We start from the raw sequence: 8224 nt of genomic DNA, 5'->3' as shown, positions 1-8224 counted from the left end.
ACATCAAATCAGAAGTGACCTCTCAGTGTCGTCCAATCAGAGCCTTCAGAGGCTTTTGTGAATGTTTGTCTGTAATGAATGAACACAGTCAGAATCACATTATAGCTCTGTTGATTGTTGCCATGACAACATCATCTGCCCCTCCTCCTCCCAAGTGACAGCCCCACCCCCCACTGCTCAGTTGCCCCCCTCATCCCCTTTCTGCCCCTTCAAGGACTCAAGAGATTGTGTGTGTGTGTGTGTGTGTGTGTGTTTGTGTGTAGAGAATAAAATCAGTGTGTTATGTTGCTCATCTCCTTCTGTTTCATGCTGTGATTCATCTGCTGTCCTGTTAGTTCACTGAACCTCACACCAGCATCACATTGTGTTAGACATCATCATCATCATTCATTCATTCATTTAGTTGTTGTGTAAAATAAAGAAGAGTTCATGTAAAACACAATAATGTATGTAATGTAAGATGAATATATTTTGGAATGTAATGCTGATATAGTGAAACAGAAAAGCTTGTGTTTGTGTTTGTGATGAAGATAAAGTCTGATCTTATGTTAAAGTCTGTCTGGTTTTAGTTTGTTACACTGATCTGACACGAGTGATCTCCCATCACAGTGAATAAGATTAAAGTTTAAACATGACATCCCTGAAGGATCAGAGGATCTGGTGAATGAGGGGTCGTTTAAACTCAGGGGACCCTAAAACTGAAATCATAACACAAACACTGACTACACATTATTACTCAAGTTTGTCCTGATAGCAATAAATCTGTGTGTTTAGCTGAACGTGTGCTTTAAAATCTCTGCTTATGCTACAACAAACTGTCTTTTGGGACAGAAATATAAGTGATGTTAATGTGGAGACGGCAGGTATTAGTCTGTGTGTCAGCGCTTTGGATAAATAGTTTATGAGAAATATTGTAGTGCTCATGTAAACCCATCCATCCTTACAGAAGCATCATCATCAGAATAAAAAGATTCAAAGAGTCATTCTGACTGATGCTCATGCTCTTCATGAAGGATCTGTGTGTGATTCACTAACATCTTATATTTATTCTGATTATGATCAATGTTTTTATTTTTTTATAATGAAAGAAATAAAAAATCTGAGATCTTTCCCTGATAACAGATTCAGCTCATGTGTTGGTCTACGTCTGGTGTTTGTGTAGATGAATCTGGAGATTCTAATAGATAATAATGACTTGCTCTTATTTGACTCTGACCTTTGACCTGATGCTGTCTGTCTTAATCTGCAGTAATGATAAAGACGCACACACACACAGTTACATTATATTCATGTATCAGCATGACAGCCAGTGCGTGTGACTGACAGATCGGTCAGCCAATCAGTGCGTCTCTGCTGCCGCGTCGCGTCCAATCACCTGCGCTCCAGTGAAAAGCGTCCCGCTGCCCTCGAGAGCCGCGCTGTTGCTCAGTTCGCTCGCGACGCGCTGCGGATGAGGGAGCGTCTGCTGAAGGTTAACGCGCTGGTAGTCGCGTCTGCAGGTAAGTGTTTGCGTGTGATGTTGTGTGAATACACGCGCGTTCTGCAAGGATGAGAATGACACGCGCGCGTACCGCAATGCAGACGAGTGCGCGCCTCTGATGTTTTTCTGCTCATTTCAATAAGAATCAGATTGATTGATTTCATTCTGATGTATGTGTGTGATGTCAGACGCCTCTCTGATCGCGCTGCGTGTCATTTAGACGCACGCGCGATGTTTTTCTTGCACGCACCTGTGCGCGTTACAGAAATATTAATATCAGATCTACAGTGATGATGGTGATGATGATCAGAGAACGATGAATGTTTGAAGGGCGGATCTTTAGATCAGATTTATATACAGAATCAGACATCACTGAACGGGATTTAAGTGTTGTGATCGGATTCTGTGATGTAATAGATGTGATGAGGTGTTTCCCGTCTATATGTATGTATGAGGTGATTCCTGTATGTAGATGTGATATATGTGATGATTGTATGTATGCATGTAGATGTGATGAGGTGTTTCCCGTCTATATTTATGCATGTATGTATGTATGAGGTGATTCCTGTATGTAGATGTGATATATGTGATGATTGTATGTATGCATGTAGATGTGATGAGGTGTTTCCCGTCTATATTTATGCATGTATGTATGTATGAGGTGATTCCTGTATGTAGATGTGATATATGTGATGATTGTATGTATGCATGTAGATGTGATGTTTATGAGGTGTTTCCTGATATACAGGTATGTGATGAGGATGAGATGTTTCTCGTATTTTGGATTAATGTAATTTTAAAACGCTCTCAGTTTATTGAATTTCATACAGAAGATGATTTCTTATAGAAATTTGTGTCTACAATTTTTCTGAAGTGAAAGAGAGATTCAGCCAATCAGATTATATGGTTTTGGATATAATTGTTTTGGGTTATGTTGGTTTTACAGGACTGTAAGATGTTGATCCAGTAGTAGTTGGTTGGTTATATTTCATTAAACAGATGAATGGACGCTGTGTGGTTGTCTGGCCTTATTTTTCCACTTGAGGGATCTTGATGTTCTGTCCAATCACGGCATGAACAGGACTTGTGCTTGTGATGTGTCCAGTGTCTGGATGTGATACTTAAAACTCCTCTCAGACTGTCATTTACCCCCCCCCCCCCCCGTCTATACCTCTGTGTAGAATGTGGGTTATACCCTTTTACCCAGCTGGCCCGGGGCAGATACAGTCAGACATGACTGATGATGATGATGATGATGATGACTGCACATCATTATTAAAGATCACAGCAGAATCATCAGCAGTCATGTGTAGATCATCTTCATCTTCTGGGTGTTTAGGGTTACGTGCTTACTAATGAAATCTCTATCAGTCATCAGACACATATGAATCTCTGGAGGCATCTGCTGGGACTTCTGTGTATCTTTAAATCATTTAAAATTGTTTTATTGACAGAAGAGTTAAAGTTGACAGTATGAATAGATGTGTGGTTAAATACAGATTTTTCTGTTTACGCCTTTTAGCGAAAATGAAACCAATTTATCTCTTTGAGATTTTGAGAAAGCAATCTCCGCTGTCGTTTTCTCAAGAATTGACTATTGTAATTCATTCTACATTGGAATTGATAACAAAGCGTTGGCACGCGTGTAAAACATACAAAATAGTTATGGTCAGAGGATTTGATCAAGTCACACCTTTATTGAGGTCCTTAAATTGGCTGCCAGTCCAGTATAGAGTAACTTACAAGATTATGGTTGCTGGTTTTTAAAGCACTACACAACTTGGTACCTCCATACCTTTATGAGATGTTGTCGGGATATATCTGTCCAGGTCCTTAAGATCAGAAAGCCAAAATCTCCTTGTAATTGTAAGAACAAACTACAAATGAAAAGGTGAAGGAGCATTTTGGTTCATTCACATTGCCAATGATTTTCTAGAATCTGCGTGCATTCACACACATACCGTAAAGATCTCGTAAAGACACGTGACGTATTTAAAGTCCTGCACCTGCAGGTTGGTTTTATCCACTGCGTTTGAAGTTTGCTTATTATACGTGATTTCTCTCTCTCGCATTGCGTGATGTGATGTTCTGTCATGATGCTGGTGAATGATCTCAGCTTCAGTGCGGTTCACTAGTTCACCTTGTGCTTTTAGTCTTAATGATTAATGGTAAATTAACTTGGCTTGTTGTCGTCAAAGGGAGCTCTGAACCTTCAGAGAGAGGAGGAACATGAGGCCAAGACTCAAACCTCAAGTTAGTTCAACACCTCCACGAATCAGAACTACACAGAGAAAGAAAGAGAGCAGTGAAGGTGGAGATGGGGAGGAGGAGGGATGCAGCTGGATGTGGAGACCTGGAGACTGTATATATGCTCTTATAATGATTGACAGGCATGGAGGCTCTTCCTGAACTTAAGTTTAGAACTAGATCTAGTGATGAGCTCCCTGATCTCTGCTTCTGTCCAGTTTACCAACATTTCTCATGATGAATGTTGATCTGTGTTTGTGTCAAAGAGCTGGACCATAACTTCTTATTGCGATGACACGTGCGTCCTAACTATGGCAAACCCCTTACAGCATTGTTTCTGTCTCTTGTTCACACAGAATGCTTTCTGTGAATGTTATGGCAATGTTATTACTGTAGGTCCTCTTTACGAAAGCGATCCCAGAACATTTACAGGACATGTTTGTGTTCAAGGCTCTCTGTCAATTTTACAGAAATGTTTTGGGATGAAAGTGCTGTGTGAATGAGGTTTTAGTGTCGCAGATAATATTTACCTGAAGATTACAGATAAACAAACATCAGATATGATTGATTTTAAGGCTGAAACATGATTTTAAACCTCAGGTCTGGATTGTCATTTTAATGTCGTGAGATTTCAGTATTTAAACACAGTTCAATTATTGTCTAACCCAAGTCAGATAACTTCACAAAACTGAAATGTGTTTTTATGTAGAATAAGACTTAGATTTGTAAAAGTAAAGACTGTATTAAACAGGTTTATTGAACATGGGTTCACATGATTGCTTGAGTTTGTGTTGCTGTGAAGGACTGGTTGCTGGTTGAGAAATGAGCTTCAGTAATTTTAGGTTTTATTGTGTGAACTCTCATTGAGACTCTCAGCGTGCTGCTGGACAATCACAGGACAAAATAAATCACATTATAATACAGATACTTGTGTTTGATTGACAGCTCTGGCATTTCAGGAGCAGCAGGCGACTCACACACGCACACACACGCACACACACACACACACACAGAGAAGATGATAAGTTTAGGTGAGGTTGAATGAGACTGCAGTCCTGACACAGATCGGATGATTTCTAGGTTAATTTCTCAGTGATATTTATAGTCTCTGTGTGTAATATAATGAAAGCCTGAAGGGAGACGTGTGAGACTCATTTAGAAGTCAATTATAAAAGATTTGATCTGTCTTACACCTCTCTGTGTGTGTGTGTGTGTGTGTGTGTGTGTGTGTGTGTGTGTGTGTGTGTGTGTGTGTGTGTGTGTGTGTGATGTACAGTAACACTGAATACAGTCTGATCTATCACTTTCAATTCATTATCAGATAGAAGTGTACTTTAGGAGAGATACTGTAACAGTAATATGATGTTTTTATTATTTATAGTTAGGCTATACCACGGGTCTGTTGAATGCTGTATTCTGATTGGTTGAGTATGCATTATTTTTCGATAACCGCACACTTGTCAAATGTCTTAAAAATAAGCACCAGAGTAATGTTTGTGCTAAACGTGGTATAAGAGGAATAATTGACTCCGGTCCCTTTAATTATTTGGTAATAACTGCTTTGCGTTGTGTATTACCACCTTAATTAATTTCTAATAATTAAACAGCTCATCATCAATTATTCCTAACATGATGATGATGATGATCAGATTTCTTCTGATAAAGGAACAGCAGTGATTGATCATTCAAACACATCATCATGTTTTAAACTCTTATAAACATTAGTCTGACGTGTGTCTGAATAAACTGACCTGAAGTCAGTGATTTGTCAGGAGATCTTCTGTGATCTACTCTCTCACTACAGTCACAGTAGTGTGTAGGGGGTATAAACGAGTCTAAGGGTGCTTTCACACCTGCCTTATTTAGTTTGGTGGAATCATACTAGAGTTTGATAGCTCATTAGGTGCGCTTCATTTGGGCAGATTGCAGCAGTTGAACTCGGGTGGGTGCGCACCAAAAGTGGACCAAACAAGCAGGCTGAAACTTTCAAATGAACTCTGGAGCGGTTCCTTTGTGGTGAGAATGCAATTTGAGATTGAACAGACCTTACTGCAAAAGTACTGCACATTTTTGGACTAAACCAGCTGCCGTAGTCAGCCGCGCTGTGCATTATATTAGCACAATGACAGCTCGCAGACATACCTGTTTATAAAGGGTTTTAATGCACAGATTTGATCTTAGACAGTGCGTACGCTCAAATCCACGCAAACGCTCAGATTTATAAAACTTGTCTTTGATGTGGAAAAGAAGTACTTACCTCCACGTCACGTTCCGACTTAATGTACGCACGTTTCCTTGTGGCAATATTACAGGTAGCGCCAACCGTTTCCACGTCATCATCTGTATTAGAGCTTAGATTGGGCCCAAAAAACCCAAGTCCGTACAGAAGCACGTGCACGTTCTGTCAGAGTCTGCCCCTCTACGACACATTAACTGTAATTATGAGCCCGAGCCCAAATTAAACCCGGCAATGTTTTAATAATGCGCCGTGATGTTTTCAACTACAATTTAGAGTTGTTTGAACTTCAGAAATCTGTTCAGAATTATCTTAATGAACTAATGCAACAATGAAGAAGCATGTAAACTGTGCTGTTTGTTTATTCAGAATGGAAACGTAAAAATAACACGTGCATGCATGAAACAATGATGCACACAGAAATGAACAAGAATGAACTGTGTGTGGATGGCCAATAGAGAAGACCTACTACTCTAAAATCATTTAACAAGGTTTTAAAATATATTTTAAACAGAATTTGTTGGCCTATTTTGATATTTTAAAATGTAGGATTATTCCAATGCAAATATGTGTCCATAGGTTCAGGAAACTCAAAAATTTGTTTTGCGGTGTTTAACGCACATGTAAATGTTACAGAAGAACATGTGTGTTATTGAATGAAAGTAAACACGATTGAATTCAATGATTAAAACGACGTGAAAGGAACTAAAGTTTAAAGCCTTGATGTAGCCTACAATAATGAAAAATGTCATCATTTCTTCACCCTCATGTTCTTAAACCTGTATGAGTTTCTTTATTCTCTTGAACACAAATAAAGATCTTTTGATAAACGATGATAAATGCACAGTTGATTGTATTTGTTTCTCCTACTATGAAAGTCTATGAGTACTATGTGTGCTTATTATGATTGTGTTAAGAACAACATGAGGAGGACGAGTAAATGATGACAGAAACTCTTCTGAAGATTCATAAATGCTTTAGATGATATTGTTCATGTTAACTAATGTCATGTAATGTTAATATAACTTGTTTATTTAGTGAGATTATTGTTTATAATGATATTAGATCATCATTTGATTGGTCAGCTGTGCTTCTGTCGTGTCTGGATCAGAATAATGAATCACAGTAAAAGGTATAAATGTGGTAAAGATGGTAATAAGTCAAGAGTGATTTCTGAAGGTCTCTGAGTATGACGTGAAGCATAAACAGTGTTGTGCTCTTACCAAGACCTCATTGGAGATTTAGGGCCGTTATTTGGCCTCGGGTGGCTAAATAGTTTTCAGATCGATGCTCCACCACACCATTGGCTCCAGCGCTGAGTGCAAATGCATTCAAGTACACAATTCCATTACTGATGAAAGAACAGGAAACATTGTGCTAATACATCTACAAACACACACACACACACACACACACACACACACACACACACACACACACACACACACACACTTTTGAACAGGTGAGATGCCAGTAAATGAGATGAAGTATCTTTCACTTGTAAACAAATTTTATGGATTATCAAAAGCATATATTGTATATTGGTGTGGGTATTGTAGTGCGGGTGTGTGTGTATTGTAGTGCATGTGTGTGTTTAGTGTGTGTGTGTGTGTTTCTGTCAGCGGGCCGGGCAGGTCTCTGTGTTTTTGGCCGGGTCAAGCAGCTTTTGAAGAGGACATTGATGTAAGAACATTAGTATTCGTGTTGGGTGAAGAAACAGGTTGTTGTTCGTCTCTGGATCGGTTCAGAATCACTGATGATCACCGCCGAACACACACATAACACAACAACACAACATCACATCAAACTCCTCTTAACCTACACAGAAACCAAACCACATACAGAAACTTACTGAGATTAAAACAAGAGCAAAAGTTTTGCAGAAATCAAATTTTTAATGTTTTATTTTGTTTATCTTTTAGACACTGAAGTAAGATTGTAGTCTTGTGGAGTTTAAAGTAGTTTTACTTTTATATGATGAAGGGTTTCTGAATGAAACAGAATGATTTTGTTGCTGAACCATCAGGATCATGATGCTGGAGGTTTTCTCTTTACTATATTGTGGTATTTTTACTGTATTAAAAGAGTAGGAGCTATATAGATGTATGTTTGTTATCTAAAGTCTCTTCAGGAGATGTGACTGAATGTTAATGATTGTGGCTCTGCACTTAACAGAAGAGACACTAAACTTCTTCCTCTGCATTTAAAAAATCAATACTGATCAATCCGTGTCTTTCTGTACAGAGTCATCTCATCTCATC

At 38.8% G+C, this 8224-nt stretch overlaps 1 protein-coding gene across 2 annotated transcripts in view; it reads left to right on the top strand.

Annotated features, from left to right (window-relative positions):
* The first annotated feature begins 1344 nt into the window (after nt 1-1344).
* Nucleotides 1345-8224, top strand: part of cntn1a (contactin 1a) — a 28412-nt gene continuing 21532 nt past the window's right edge. For both annotated transcript variants that reach the window (XM_055192144.2, XM_055192142.2), the window contains exon 1: nt 1345-1499. The gene's annotated coding sequence lies outside the window, so the exon portion shown is untranslated. The remainder of the gene's footprint in view (nt 1500-8224) is intronic.

This window comes from Misgurnus anguillicaudatus, chromosome 6 (genome assembly GCF_027580225.2).
Source record: "Misgurnus anguillicaudatus chromosome 6, ASM2758022v2, whole genome shotgun sequence".
NCBI lineage: Eukaryota > Metazoa > Chordata > Actinopteri > Cypriniformes > Cobitidae > Misgurnus > Misgurnus anguillicaudatus.
This window is presented reverse-complemented; position numbering and strand designations above follow the sequence as displayed.